A 16,704-nucleotide genomic window follows, 5' to 3' on the forward strand; every position below is an offset into this window, starting at 1 on the left:
CCCTCCTGTTGCCTTACATGCCTAATTGCCCCCCCCCCCACTCCCCCCAAGGCCCGGATGACAGGACCTGGCTGGTAATCTCCGAAAAGTGCCATCAGTTGGCGCCTCCTCGTGTTGCAGTTCACTCTGCTGGTGGCAAGGGTGGGCTGGAACTTCTTGCGGTTGTGCTGACCCCATGCTTTCTTGAGCTGACTGTGCTGTGGATCAGGGCCTCAACCCCGCAGTTGTTATTGTGTGGTTCTTTTGAGCCTTAGTGTGAGGACCTGTGTGTGCTGCCAAGTCGACATGACAGGGTTAGTCAGGGAACCACTGTAGTGCGGTGGGTGACGGGCATGCCCCTCACCCTGGTACTTATAGTATATGTATGTAAAGTATATGTGTGGAGTTGGGTGTTTTGTTAGAGTGACTGGCGGTGCCCTGGCAGGAAGCGGGGGGAACTTGACTGACCTTCCTCCCCTTTAAAAAAAAATGTTTTCCTCTTTTTGGGGTTACTGTTGTTGTTGACCATTTATTGACAAGGAGGCTAGGAGGGGAGGAGATAATGGGGAGACACAAGTTGTTGGTTTGCCGTGTTTAACTGGGAGGGTGGCTGCAATTATTTTTTGGTTATTATATGGTTAGACCAGGACAGTGGCGAGACTCTGGTATCATGGGGGCAGGGGCCGGTAGAGGAGTGGGTGGAGGGGAAATGTCAGGCACCATGATAACGCACTTCAAACTTCTAACATGGTACGTGAGGGGACTTTACTTATATGTGAAAAGGTACAGGGTGCAGACTTAATTGCACAGACTTGTTTTGCGTATTGCATTAGTGCAGGAGACACTTAATAGAGGGTGAGTTGCTCTAAGTACTCAAGAAATGGAGAGGTCGGTTATATTCTGCGACGTACTCCAACTATGCCTGGGGTGTTCTTATATGGGTGGCACCACAAGTCCACTTTCATGTTTGCAGTTTCAGGGCAGACATTGAGGCTTGTTACTTCATAGTACATGACCTTTTAGATGGTGTGGAAGTATGCCTTTTAAATGTATAAGCCCCAAATATGGACAGTGGCTTCTACCTTTGCCCGGAGAAGGAATTACTACAATATAGACATCCCTCCATTACGAGTGGAGAACTTCAACTTCATACTTTATGGGTGACTTGACCACCATCCACGAGGTTACACACTAAGCCACGTTTGATGGCCGCACTGCGCAGAGTGACAGACCGCCTGCACTGTGTAGATGCGCGGCGGGTGAACCCCGGAGAGTAGGAATTCACTTGTTATGTACCGACCCATGAGACTTACAGCTGATTAGACCGGTTCTTGGTGTCCGGCGACGTGGTGCTTGCCATTCTGCAGACTCAAATCCAGGGCCAGCTTCTATCAGATTACGTGCCATTGTTGTTGGTTTGGGCTGCCAGCGGCACTATGCCATTGGTACTTAGGGCCTACCCCCGGTGGTTCACAGAGGAATGCCACGAGGCAACTACCAACTACTTTGGCACCAATTTACAATCTGCTGAGCGACGAGGACTGGAATGGGACACATTAAAAGTAGTGACGCGCAGCTAGTGTATGTCCAGACTCAGCTGCACAAGAAATCACCTTGACTTTGAGTTATCCAGGGCTGAGAAGGCTTTGACAGGCTACCAGTGTACCACGCACAAGGAGGGGGAACACAGGGAATCCCAGAGGGAGGTGCAGCGCTGAGTCGCTGACATATGGGGCAGGTTATACCATTTGACCTGGCATGATTACAGACAGTGGCTTCATCATGATAACGCTAAGTTGAGGAGGATGCTAGCATGGCTACTGAAGAGGAAATGACCGGTCCTGCTTAGCCTGGCTCGGAGAGGTTCCAATGGTGTTGTGTTGGCCGCACAAGCTGGCGCTAACTCGTTTTTAGAAGACCACCTTGCCACTGTCTATTATCTTTCTTGACAACCTTGACCTCTCGTGCCTCACAGAGGTGCAGAATCAGGGTCTCGAGGAGGACCTTCAGGTGGAGGAGCTCTAGGAGGCAGTTGGTGCTGTGGCACGATGTAGGGCTCTGGGCCCTGATGGCCTCCGGGTAGAATATTATCAGATGCACGCCATACTATTATTGTCCCACCTGTTGGAGACCCTTGTGGAATCCAGGCATAGTGGCTGTTTGCCACAGTTCATGAGGGAAGCTCAAATTGTCATGCTTCTGAAGCCCAGTAAGGACTCGATGGATCCTGGCTCCTACCTCCCCCTGTCCATGCTGGGAGTGGACGTTAAAATTCTGGCTAAGGTCCTGGCTCTGTGTCTGGCCTGGTAATAACCCATCTGGTCCACAAAGACCAGTGTGATTTCATGCCTGGGAGGGGGGACGCACGTAAACCTACGGCGGCTGTCCTATGTCCTACATTAGATGCAGGGCACTGACGTTCGGTATGCTGCTCTATCATTAGACACCGAGAAAGCGTTTTATATGCTTGGTTAGGATTATCTCTGAGACGTGCTGTGGAAAATGGGCTTGGGACCGATGTGTCTCTCATGGGTGCATCTCTTGTATGCCAAGCCGGTGGCACAGGTCCGGAATGGGAAAGTGATCTCAGAGTGTTTTTCTATCGGGAGGGGCATGCGAGAGGGTTGCCTGCTGTTCCCTCTTCTGTTTGCCCTGGCAGTGAAGCCACAATATGAACCGTCTGCACCATGATATGAAGAGATGAAGGATGGTGGTGGATAGCCGCACTCACATCATCTCCCTGTATGCAGACAATGTGTTAATTGATATATGTCACCCGCCCAGAACACTTGGTTGGTGCACTGCTGGAGATTTTGACAGAGTTCAGAGAGGTCTCCAGCTTACAGGTCAGCCCTCTAGAAGTTGGTACTTATCCCTCCTGCCTGCCTTGGTGCTCCACATGATATGAGAATGCAATAAATTGCAACATTACTGCAGTGGGATATTGCAGCGGCTCCGGGGGGGTCACTTGGGTCACCATTGAGGCCTCAATAGACCGCTGCCTGCTAGGGCTGCTTCTGAACCCACAGTTCTCAGACGCCCAACAGGTTCACCCTCATGGGCCTCATTCTGGCCAATTATCCACTGGATGCGCATCCCCACCTTGCGTTGGACATCTGGCTGGCAGACCTGTGCGAAAGGGAGTTGCAGAGGAACAATGGCTCCAGATAGTCCACACGGACAAGAATACAGAGAGAGATCTGGAGATATGGGGCACTGTGTTGGAGGAGTTTTTGGCTGTGGGGCCTCGCTCAGTGGTGTCTCCTGGCCCCTCCTTGGTAGCGGAGTTGGGGGCCCCTGTGCTGGATGTGCTGGCTCCAGACTCTAAGGTCTTAGATGGGGTGCTCACTGGGGCTCCTGGCCTATAGGTAGTTATGGAGTGACTGGACCCTCCCCCGGTTTGTCTATAGCCACTCGCCCCCCAGCCTTCCCTTTCTGCCTCTCTGGGTAGGGTCCATAGGCCTGCTCGGTCCCTGGACCTCTTGCAGCCTAGTTGGAGGAACATGGTGGGGCATATGCACACATACACACACTATTTCCACGCTCCCGTGATGTTATGCATTGTTTTTGATTATGATTCAATGTTTTGGTCAACTTTTAAGTTGTTCTAGTCACAAATACAGCATTAGTACAGGCACCACGAATTCAGGCTTGTGTGGTTTTCCTGCTCACCAATTCTTTTAGAGCTCTATCTGTGTATGCCTCCACCGCCTGCCTTCTCATGGTGATTCCCTCTGAATTTGCTGTTGGATGATGCATTCAGGAAGGGACTGAGCCGAGATGTAAGGGAATACTTTGCGATAAATGTGGGAACAGTGAATAAATTTGCTACTGTATGGCAAGCATTTAAAGTTTACATACGTGTTGTTACCATAGTGAAGCATGTGGGAGTGCTGAGTGCGCTGCGCAAGCGTCTCCGTAAATTAGAGGCAGAAATAGCGGAGCTGGAAGTCAGGCAGGTAGGGGGGAATAATACAGTGCTGCACACTAGATAGGACAGGTTGACAGAATTCCAAGAGGTAGCACGGGGCGAGATGGCGCACCTGGGGAAATATGCCGTAGCCCATATTTATGGTGAAGGGGAACGGCCTGGGGCCACACTGGCGTCACCTCTTCACCCTTGCTGCGAGAACAATATAATATCACAGATTCTGGGTGATGATGGTGGTGTGTGGAGTGATCCCCAGTCAGTAGTACAGCAGTTCCATGATTATCTTACAGATTTATATAGGTCATGCTCACAGTTTGATGAGCCGAAGGTCGCAGACTACCTCGCCCATATCGCCATGTCATGGCTCACAGATGAACACAGGGTTCAGTTGATGGGCAACTGCGGCCAGAGGAAGTCAGGTCGCTCTGGCAGGTATGCCGACAGGTAAAGCGCCAGGCACAGAAGGCCTCACGATGGCCTTCTATAAATCTTATGAAGACATTCCCATACTGCACCTGGGGACACTTTTGAGGAGATGGCAACTGATGGCTGTATGCCTCCTACTATGTGGGAGGCCCTGTTGGTGGTCCTGTTGAAGCCTGAGAAGCCGTCGGATCGCTGCTCCTCATACAGACCACTGTCTCTTATGAACATGGATGCTAAGCTGTATGCCAAAATCTTAGATAATAGGCTGGTACCTCTTCTCACCAGTGTGATAGGTGTGGAACAGACTGGGTTTGTTCCAGGGCGTAGCCTATCGTATAATCTGCAAACCTTTTTCGGGGCACTGCAGCACTTAGATCTGGGAGTTAAGGCAGTAGCGGTGTTTTTAGATATCGAAAAAGCCTTCGACTCCATGGAGTGGGGCTTCATGTGGGCAGTTCTGCGGTGGGTGGGAGTAGGCAAGATATTCCTAAAACTGGTCGGGTGCTGTACACTTGGCCATTAGCCAGATTACAGTTAAACGGTATAGTGACTCCCCCAATTCCAATAGAGAAGGGAACAAGGCAGTGTTGCCCTCTGTTCCCCCCTGCTATACGCGTTGGTAGCTGAACCTCTGTCTTGTGCACTGAGAGAATACCATTCCCATAGAGGGTTACACTTTCCTCATTACACACTCATAGTGTCGCGTATGCGGACGACACATTGTTATACGTCAGGGAACCAGCGCAGAACCTCGCTCCTGTGCTCCGAGAGGTGGTGTTGTTCGGGGGCCATGCCGGATTCCACGTAAACTGGGGCAAATCAATGGTATTCCCTCTCACTTCCAGCACCAACAGGGAATCTATGGAATACCCGCTGCAGTGGACTGAAAGAGTCAATGCGCTATCCAGGGATTAAAATTCACTCTGACCCAGCCATCGTCTTCCGAGATAATTATAGCATGGCAGTGCAGCAGCTGCCGAATGCAGTCGACTGCAGGATTAAACATCCTCTCTCCCTTGCTGGAAGATTGGCCATCATGAAAATGGTGGTGCTGCCACGCTTTCTCTTTTTGTTCTTGAACATCCCAATCATCCTCACCTGTTCTATTTTTGATAGACTACGGGCTTTTGAGTAGAAAAACCTAGGCAGGCAAACATCCCAGAGTACGATGGCAGACCCTTCTAGTACTATATGATATGTGGGGCCTAGGTGCCCCAGACATGGAAGTGTACTATTAGGTCGCTCAAGCACAGTTCACACACTATTGGGTGGATGGACCGGCAGAATTACCCCACTTCCGGCTGGAGCGGGGATGACAACTTTATCTGATCTACCTTGGGTCCTATTTGATAAAACGAAACAATGACCTGGGATACTGGATTCGCTAAACGCAACTTCCTATGCGTGGCAGAAACTAATGGAAAGGCAAGCGAGCTCCCTGCTATATACACCGAACCCACCGCTAGCCTGGTGCACGTGGTTTCTGATGTCACAAGAGAGTGGGGCAATCAAAGCGCTCCAGGCATTGGACATCGTCACTGTGGGTGATATGTTTCAAAAGAGCAAGCTGCGAGGCTGGGAAAAGGTACAAGGCTGTGGGGCTATGGTCACACCTCTGAGAAGGTTCTACTATCACAGGGCATATGTCGTGATGCAGGAAATATTAGGGGATGACCTACAAGAGCCCCCCACAGTCCCCGCTCATCATCATTACTGTGGAACTCCGTGCTGGGTCATGTTATATCCAGGCTGTACGCCATTACACAGGACTGGAGTTATCTAGAGCACGATTATCATGACAAAGAGATCTGGGTATCTTTATAGAGGACAAACAATGGACATACTGCTGTTCCATGAATAAAACTATATCCCTTAATGGGCGCCGTAGGCTCATACATTTTAAGCACCTCAGTCAGGTTTACTTTACTCCGTCTAGGTTGTACAGGTACGGTCTTCGTGACAGTGCAAAATGTTCATGGTGCCTGGAAGAAGAAGCCGGGTTCCTACACATGTCATGGGGCTGCCCAGGAATACAATGTTCTATTTTTGATAGACTACGGGCTTTTGAGTAGAAAAACCTAGGCAGGCAAACATCCCAGAGTACGATGGCAGACCCTTCTACTGCTATATGATATGGGGGACCTAGGTGTCCCAGACATGAAAGTCTACTATTAGGTCGCTCAAGCACAGTTCACACACTATTGGGTGGATGGACTGGCAGAATTACCCCACTTCCAGCTGGAGTGGGGATGACAACTTTATCTAATCTACCTTGGGTCCTATTTGATAAACTGAAACAATGACCTGGGATACAGGATTTGCTAAATGCAACTTCCTACGCGTGGCAGAAACTAATGGAAAGGCAAGCGAGCTCCCTGCTATATACACCGGACGCACCGCTAGCCTGGTGCACGTGGTTTCCAATGTCACATGAGAGTGGGGCAATTAAAGCGCTCCAGGCGCTGGACATCCTCACTGTGGGTGATTATATTTCAAAAGAGCAAGCTGCGAGGCTGGGAAAAGGTACAAGGCTATGGGGCTATGGTCACACCTCTGACAAGGTTCTACTATCACAGGGCATACGTCGTGATGTGGGAAATATTAGGGGATGACCTACAAGAGCCCCCCATAGTCCCCGCTCTATCATCATTACTGCAGAACTTCATGCCGGGTCATGTTATATCCAGGCTGTACGCCATTACACAGGACTGGAGTTATCTAGAGCACGATTATCATGACAAAGAGATCTGGGTATCATTATAGAGGACAAACAATGGACATACTGCTGTTCGATGACTAAAACTATATCCCTTAATGGGCGCCGTAGGCTCATACACTTTAAGCACCTCAATCAGGTTTACTATACTCCGTCTAGGTTGTACAGGTACGGTCTTCGTGACAGTGCAAAATGTTCAAGGTGCCTGGAAGAAGAAGCTGGGTTCCTACACATGTCATGGGGCTGCCCAGGAATACAATGTTTTTGGCAGACAGTATTCAGCGAATTGAGTTCCATCACGGATGTGTGGGTGGGTCCGGACCCCCTAATGGCCCTGCTGGGTGACAACAGGCAATTGCCCCGGCAAATAGGGGATTAATAGCAGTGGGGCTACTTATGGCAAAAAGACGAGTAACCATGCGCTGGGACTGGGGCCCTCTACCGACAGTGGGGGAGTGGTTAAAAGATAATACATATTGAAATTTGCAGTCGGACGCATATGGGGAACTTCTCCCAAAATGTAGTCGCCCATGGGATATACGGGGCCTTTTCCGAGCCTGTTTACACCGACTGGAGTGCGAAGGGGAAGGTGGGCACGATTCACCTAACAGCACAGCAGACCGCGGCGAGAAAAGTCCTATAGTCAGAAATGAGTTCCCAGCTGCGCCCCCAATGCAGATAAGAGCACTGTAGCTGGGGAGGCTGGGGCTCACCGGTAGTGCCGCCGATGGTCACTGAGTGCCAGTAACAGGGTGGGGGTGGGAGGAAGGACTGTCTTAAGTAGCTGAAAAAGAGCACAGGGGAATGATAAATACAGAAATGCTGGGATGGCTATGCACCTAAAAGGGTGATGAAAGAAAGGTCACTGCCAATGTATACTATCATTAGATGAGTATATGTAATGTCATACTTGTTGTTGTTTTTGCATGTTTATAAACCCCTCTCCCCCCCCCAAAAAAAGAAAGATACTTCCAAGCACTTGCAGTGGATGGAGGAGGCACAGTGAGCATTTGTGCAGGTGTGAAACAAGCATTAACCTCTACAGTTGTTTTAGGATTGCTAGATTATTCCAAACCCTTCACTTTGTACTGTCATAAACACAATTGTTATGCCCTAAGAGTGCTGCTACAAGACCATGGTGACCAAAAGAAACACATTCCATATTATCCTTTCATTTTGGACCCATTGCAGTAGTTCTTCCAACTTGCTTGCAATCTATAACTGTGGCAGATTTTCTTGTAGAAGCAACCACAAATGTTATTCTGGGTTTTATCTTAATGGCTGCTATTCCTCACTTAGTAGATGCCCTACTGCTTACCATGAAAACATTTTAAAAAAGGTCCTGTGGGTGACAGGAACAATTCTGAAGAACCTATATTTGTTTAGGTAAACCAAAGGCATAACGTAATCAATGAAGAAGAAGAAAAACAGGAAGGAAATTACTGCACACGGCATGTATTATGGCAAACGTACATGAAATAATCTATATACGTGTCAATAAGGTTGCTCTCAATGTGCAAAAGTGTGACATAAGTGCTTGTGCAGAGTGACGTGAAATATAAGGTGATTAAAGATACAAATACAATCTGCCAAGTCAAGTTCAATCCAAATCACAGAGGGCAACTAGAAGGATTTTGTAGGAGTCCAGTGGGGGAATTAGTGCTTTTATCCAGACACGCAAAGAGCATTGACGTTGTATCAAAGTCATGTTCATAATGGAAGGGATAGAATTATTTGCTTTGCAGTGGTCCACTGATTCCTTCAGTTGTAAACACCATGAACGTCTCTATTTAATGTTAGCCTGTTTGTGCTTCATGGCTTGCCTTTGGTGTGTTTTCTATAATCAAAAATGTGAAGTTCATCATGGCTGCTCACTGCCTCAGCTGACATGTTTTGTCACTTTTGTCATTAACAATGACGCCTTACTGAAACTTAAACATATGGATAAATGTGACATACTTTTTGCCATGTTAATTTAGTCTGGTAAAAGATATAGGCCCTCATTACAACATTGGCAGTAAATGCTGCTTACCGCCGTGCAGAAGACCGCCAACACACCGCTGCGGCCGCGGAAATCCGCTACAGCTATTACGACCCACAGGCCGGAATCCCCCAAAATCTAGACACCCACGCAAGTCCGCCACACCAAAGGTCAGTGATAAACTGGCGGTAACTAAACCTGCACTGTCACGCCAACAAGAATACGCCCACACTACCACGACCCACAAGTCCACGCAGCGGTCTTTCAACCGCGGTATTCCATTGGGGGTACACACCGCAGCGCTCAAAATACACACACATTTACATAACACAACCACATTGGACAATTCGAAATACACACACCTGATACACATACACACACCACTCCCACACACCCAATACAATATAAAACACACACCCACATCACCCACTAACGCCTACGACAAAATTTTAGAACGAAGCACAGAGAGAGACACCACCATCAACAAACTAGCATCCACAGGCACACAACACCATCACTCACACAACATCCACACACCTCACACAACATACACAAACACATCCCCTCACACATAACAACACACACCACCTCACACATCACCCACACCACACCATGGCACCGCAAAGACACCCCAGGTTCTCTGAGGAGGAGCTCAGGGTCGTGGTGGAGGAAATCGTCCGGGTAGAGCCACAGCTATTCGGATCACAGGTGCAGCACACCTCCATTGCTAGGAAGATGGAGCTATGGCGCAGAATCGTAGACAGGGTCAAAGCAGTGGGACAGCACCCAAGAACTAGGGATGACATCAGGAAGAGGTGGAACGACCTACGGGGGAAGGTGCGTTCCGTGGTCTCAAGACACCAGATTGCAGTTCAGAGGACTGGCGGCGGACCCCCACCTCCTCCCCCACAACTAACAACATGGGAGGAGCAAGTCTTGGCTATACTGCATCCTGAGGGCCTCGCAGGAGTAGCAGGAGGAATGGACTCTGGTAAGTCAGATCTTAACTATTACATCCCCCACCCTACCTGCATGCTATCACATACCCCACCCTTACCCTCACCCCCATCACTCCAACACCTCACAGATGTCCCACTATCACAACCCACCCATCCCAACACCAAGCCCTGCATGCAACACCAAAGCATGGACACCCATCACCAAAGCATGTCCACTACACATACCCACACAGATCCCCAAACCAAATATCACACAAGGTCCTAGACAAGAATGTATGCACTGGGGTACAGGATCACCCACCCATTGCAGACGATGGCACACACAGATGCAATAATCATGCCTTTACACCCTTGCAGGACCCCTACCCAACGTCACCAGACAGGAGGTTCCAGACACGTCCACCCCCCCACAGAAGAGGCCCACTTTGATGACAGCAGCTCTGTCCAACTGGATCTAGATGACCAGCCTGGCCCATCGGGGACCTCGGGACAGTCGTTTCCCCACACACTGGCACATGCCACCACAGAGCCTCCAACCTCAGGACACACCAGCACAGCACCCACCCAGCGGGCCCATACCTTTGTCCCCAGGACACATCAAGCAGCAGTGTGTCTACCACTACAGGGAACCCAGGCAAACCTACAAACCCAAGAACATCAGGGACCTGGGGGCAGTGGGCCCATGGTTCAGGGGACAGAGGAACAGGAAAACAGGGGAACTGGGAGGACTGCTGTGCGCCAGGGGGAGGACAGGCCCAAGGAACCCACTTTCCACGAGGCCCTCTCCAACATCATGGGAGTGTACCATCATTCCCAGGAGACGATGGCAATGGTACTGGCCAAGTTTCAGGAGACCCAGCGGCTGCAGGAGGAACAGTATTTGGGGATCAGGGAGGAACTCAAGTCCATCAACACCACCCTGGTCACCATTGTAGGGGTGCTGAAGGACCTTGTGAACACCAGGAGGGACACTGTGCAACAAGGGGCCCCTGACACTAGCCTCGATGATGAACTGCCCACCACCTCCGCCGGCGCTAGTGGACAGGAGGCACCGTCACAGGACCACGACACCAGCACCCCACCCTCTGCAGATGGAGAACCACCCCGCAAACGGTCCCTGAGATCCAGGACAAAGACAGAGAACAATGCCAAGACCCCCGCCAAGAAATTAGACCACCCTGAATGTCATCCTTCTGTCCCACTTCGTCACCCTGTCCATCCTTAAACTGCCCTAGCTCCACTTCCTATGCCCCTTTGGACAATGCATCTGTGAGACAAATAACTGGATTCTGCCATGGACATTCCTCCACCATCACCCCTGCCCATTTTACAACCGCCTCCACTAATTTGCACTTAAATAAACACCCTTGAATCACAAAACAATCTGGAGTCAGTCTGTGCTTTCACAAATGTGTATTTGCTATAACTAAGGAACATAGCAATGTCCATTGTATTGTCAACATACCTATGTCACACAGCTCTAGTCCATGCGGTAACATAGCAGAGGTCACACAGTGGGACCCACATCTGTGAAATGGAAAGGCAAAGTGACAGGTCAGGGTCCATACACTGGGTGAAAGTGACAGACATATGATAGGTCTAACAATTGTATGAGATGTAGGAGGCAGTGATGTCTTCTTACCTGTGTCTCACTGGAAGTATTGCTGAATCACGTTGTTTCTGTTGTCGATATCCTCTTCTTCTGCCTCCTCTTCTTCACTGTCCACAGGCTCCACAGCTGCCACAAGACCACCTTCTGGACCATCCTCCTGCAAAAAAGGCACCTGTCATCGTAAAGCCAGGTTGTGCAGCATACAGCAGGACACAATGATCTGGCACACCTTCTTTGGTGAGTAGTAGAGAGAACCACCTGTCATATGGAGGCACCGGAACCTGGCCTTCAGGAGGCCGAAGGTCCTTTCTATCACTCTCCTAGTTTGCCCATGTGCCTCATTGTAGCTTTCCTCTGCACTTGTTCTGGGATTTCGCACTGGGGTCAGTAGCCATGACAGGTTGGGGTACCCAGAGTCACCTGCAAATGTCGAGGGACAACTGTTAGACACACACTAACCCTTAGGGACAACCTCAGACCCAGACAACTATTCACAGGGTATAGGGTCCTTGTCCTCACCTATTAGCCACACACGGTGCCTCTGGAATTGCCCCATCACATAAGGGATGCTGCTATTCCTCAAAATGTAAGCGTCGTGCACTGAGCCTCGAAACTTGGCGTCCACATGGGAGATGTACTGGTCGGCCAAACACACCATCTGCACATTCATTGAATGGTAGCTCTTCCTGTTTCTGTACACCTGTTCACTCCTGCGGGGGGTACCAAGGCCACATGTGTCCCATCAATGGCACCTATGATGTTGGGGATATGTCCCAGGGCATAGAAGTCACCTTTCACTGGGGGCAAATCCTCCACCTGAGGGAAAACGATGTAGCTGCGCATGTGTTTCAGCAGGGCAGACAACACTCTGGACAACACGTTTGAGAACATAGGCTGGGACATCCCTGATGCAATGGCCACTGTTGTTTGAAAAGACCCACTTGCCAGGAAATGGAGTACTGACAGGACCTGCACTAGAGGGAGGATTCCTGTGGGATGGCAGACAGCTGAAATCAGGTCTGGCTCCAACTGGGCACACAGTTCCAGGATTGTGGCACAATCAAGTCTGTAAGTGATAATGATGTGTCTGTCTTCCATTGTCAACAGGTCCACCAGCGGTCTGTACACCGGAGGATGCCGCCATCTCCTCACCTGCCCCAGCAGACGTGCCCTATGGACGAGAACAGCGAGCACAGAGTCAGCCAACACTGAGGTAGTAAAAAAAAGAATTTATTGCACACATTTGTCAATCCGCTATGTGCCTGTCACTGTGTGTATGCAAGGCCTAGATATGTGTGACGCATTTAAAAATAATGCCATGTGGCCACCTGAAATGGCGGCTGCCTGACTTGTAATGTGGGACAAGGGGATATGAGGTAACTGCGCTGGCGTTGTACACCGTGGTGGTAGGCGGTTGAAGACTGCGGCGCAATCCTGCATTGGTTAACATTGGGCCCTATGGGTCCGAGGAGCCATTGGCGATGTACGCTGGCAGTGACGGTATGCACCGCCGTGGACGTGACTGCCATTTTCTGTCTGTTCACTCACTTGATACCTGACCTTCGACAGGAGAGGACCTACACTGCAAGTACTGCTGTGACCTGTGTCTGGAATTGACGATGGCTCATGTGTCTGGGGAAAGGGCCCCTGCCTTCACTTCGGAGGAGTTGGAGAAGTTAGTGGATGGGGGGATGGGGTCCTCCCCCAGTACACGCTACTCTACGGTCCTCCAGACAAACAGGTGAGTACACTGTGAGCATGCTGTATGGGCAATGCCTGTTTGGAGTGGTGTGGTTGGAAGATACGGGGGGGCTGAGGCCTGCATGAGGGGACGGTGAGTGTATGTGCGTCAGGGCAAGGGTGGGAACGTGGGCCAATGACTGTGGCGCTCCGGACGGTTAAAGTTTTTCCTTTTCCCCTGTACTATTCCTCTAGGTCAGCGCCCACCAGAAGAAGGATATTTGGCGTGCCATCGCCAAGGACGTCCGGACCCTGGGGGTCCACCACAGACGGAGAACCCACTGCCGTTAAAGATGGGAGGACATTTGCCGCTGGAGAAAGAAGACGGCGGAGGCCCAGCTGGGGATGGCCTCCCAACGTGGGAGGGGTGCCCGTCGCACCATGACCCCCCTGATGTTCCGCATCCTGGCAGTGGCGTATCCGGAGTTGGATGGGCGTTTGAGGGCATCACAGCATCCACAACGGGGTGAGTACCGTCACATCCATCTGACTCTGCGCGATTATGAGGTGTCCAGGTGGAGGAGGTGGGCAGTGGGTTACCCTAGGCCAGGGCGAGCTTTGTAGGCAAGGACCCTTTGTGAGGCAGGCTATGTGGCACCCCAACTCCACCAGTGGAAGAGCCATCTACACCTAGTCAGGCTGCTGTGACTTCCATGTGTGCAGCAATTGGGCATAGGCCTTGTACCCCATGTCCCTGTGATTAATTAGGGAACTCTAAGTGCATGGCGTAGTGCAGAGGGCTGCTGTGTCTGTAGTGTCCACCAACGGTAGCGGTATTGCATGCACTGAACATGTCTTTCTTCTTTCTCCCCCCCACCCTTTTTGTGGTCTCCCTGTTCTTGTGTGCATTAGCATCATCAGGCGGAGGAGCAGTGCCACCGGAGCAGGAGGGAGCTGCATCCCACATGGCCCTGGAGGGCGAGACAACAGAGTCTGAAGTCACCAGTGGGAATGAGGGCGAGGGGAGCTCCACGGCGGGGACAGGAGCAGAGACCAGCGACACCGACTCCTCCTCTGATGGGAGCTCCCTTGCGGTGGCGGGCCCCTCTGTGCCCACAGCATCTACAGGTACAGCTGCCACCCCCCTACCAGCACTGCCCTCCCAGCAGCCCCTCAGCGTGTGTCCCGTGGCCCCTCAACCAGGAGGATGGACATCTCCTTCGCCCCAGGCACCTCAGCCCCTGCCCCAGTCAGCCCTGCTGCCCTCAGTGAGGAGGCTATTGACCTCCTGAGATCCCACACTGTTGGGCAGTCTTCCATTCTGAATGCCATCCAGGGTGTAGAGAGGCATTTGCAACAAACAAATGCATACCTGGAGGGCATTCATTCTGGCCAGGCAGCCCAACAGCAAGCATTGCAGGCTCTGGCCTCAGCACTGATGGCAGCCATTGTCCCTGTGTCCAGCCTCCCCCCTCCAACCTCCTCCACCCAGACCCAATCCCCTGTACCTCAGCCTATCCCAAGCACACCATCAGACCAGCATTCACACACCTCTACACACAAAGGTGGCTCAGGCAAACATAACCACCACACATCCCACAGACACTCACACAAGCACCATACCCATGCAGACATACCAACATCCACTGCCTCCACTGTGTCCACCTCCTCCCTCCCTGTCTCGTCTCCACTCACACCTGCATACACTACATCTTCAGCCAGTACCTCCATCACCAGCACGCCCATCACCACACACCGCTCACATGCACTCACCACCCCCACTACCATTCACACATCCCCTGTGTCCTCTCCCAGTGTCTGTGAGCCCACCTCCCAAACTACACAAATGCAGTCACACACCCACCAAACAGCCATCCACCTCACAACAGCCTCCAGCCCATGCACCTTCACCCAAAGTCAGCAAATGTACACCTTCTACATCCACTACCTCTTCCTCCACTCCCAAACCCCCTCCATCTACCAGTCCCAGTGTGTCTAAAAAGCTTTTCCTATCAAATGTTGACCTCTTCCCTCACCTCCCTTCCCCCCCGTCCGTCCGTCCCCTGGGGCCCGCCTTTCCAGGTCCCAACCGAGCACCTCAGCCACCACATCACCGGGCACAGTGGTGCCAATAATAGCGGGATTCTGGAGTGTGCCAAGGAACAGGGCTGCCAGTGTCCCAAGGAGCGAGGGCAAGGACATTCCCCCACCTCCAAAATAGAAAAAGTTGCCCACATCCCAGAGGCAGAAGGCGAAAAGACCTGCCACCAAGGGCTCAGGCAAAACAAAAGTGGAAAGTGGGAAGACAGCTGCGCCACCATCCAAGCTGGGGAAGGGCTAAAAAATCAAAGGCAGGTTCCACGTCGACGCCAACCTGCACGGCGGACAAGACCGCCACCTGCACCGCCGCCAGCACCGCAGTCAGTGAGCCCGCCACCAGCACCGCCGCCAGCATCGTAGACCCTGAGCCCTTCACCAGCACCACAGTTGGTGAGCCCGCCACCAGCACCGCAGTCAGTGAGGCCGCCACCAGCACCGCCGCCAGCACCGCAGACACTGAGCCCTTCACCAGCACCGCAGTCAGTGAGCCCGCCACCAGCACCGCAGTCAGGGAGGCCGTCACCAGCACCGCAGTCAGTGAGCCTGCCACCAGCACCGCCGCCAGCACTGATGCCACAGAGCCCGCCGCCTGCACTGATGCCACAGAGCCCGCCGCCTGCACCGATGCCACAGAGCCCGCCGCCAGCACCGATGCCACAGAGTCCGCCGCAAGCACCGCCGCTACTGACACCGCCGCCAGCACTGCCAGCAGCCCGCGACATCCTGAGCCAGTGGCACCACCGCAGACATGGCTGCCATCCCCAGTGGTCAGTCGTACGAGGCTGGTGGTCAGTCCCAGGAGCCTGGCCAGCTTGCATGTTGCACCACCGTCAGTGGAGTGTCACATCCACTACCTCAGTCCTTGTCAGGATGAAGCACTCTGGGCACAAAGCCCCCTCCAGAACCAGTGGAGAAAGGCATCCACTATCTCAATCCTTGGCAGGATGAAGCACTCTGGGCACCAAGCCCCCTCCAGAACCAGTGGAGAAAGGCATCCACTACCTCAGTCCTTGGCAGGATGAAGCACTCTGGGCACAAAGCCCCCTCCATAACCAATGGAGTATCACATCCACTACCTCAGTCCTTGGCAGGATGAAGCACTCTGGGCACAAAGCCCCCTCAATAACCAGTGGAGTATCACATCCACTACCTCAGTCCTTGGCAGGATAAAACACTCTGGGCACAAAGCCCCCTCCAGAACCAGTGGAGAAAGGCATCCACTACCTCAGTCCTTGGCAGGATGAAGCACTCTGGGCACAAAGCCCCCTCCAGAACCAGTGGAGTATCACATCCACTACCTCAGTCCTTGGCAGGATGAAG

This window comes from Pleurodeles waltl, chromosome 1_1 (genome assembly GCF_031143425.1).
Source record: "Pleurodeles waltl isolate 20211129_DDA chromosome 1_1, aPleWal1.hap1.20221129, whole genome shotgun sequence".
Lineage (NCBI taxonomy): Eukaryota > Metazoa > Chordata > Amphibia > Caudata > Salamandridae > Pleurodeles > Pleurodeles waltl.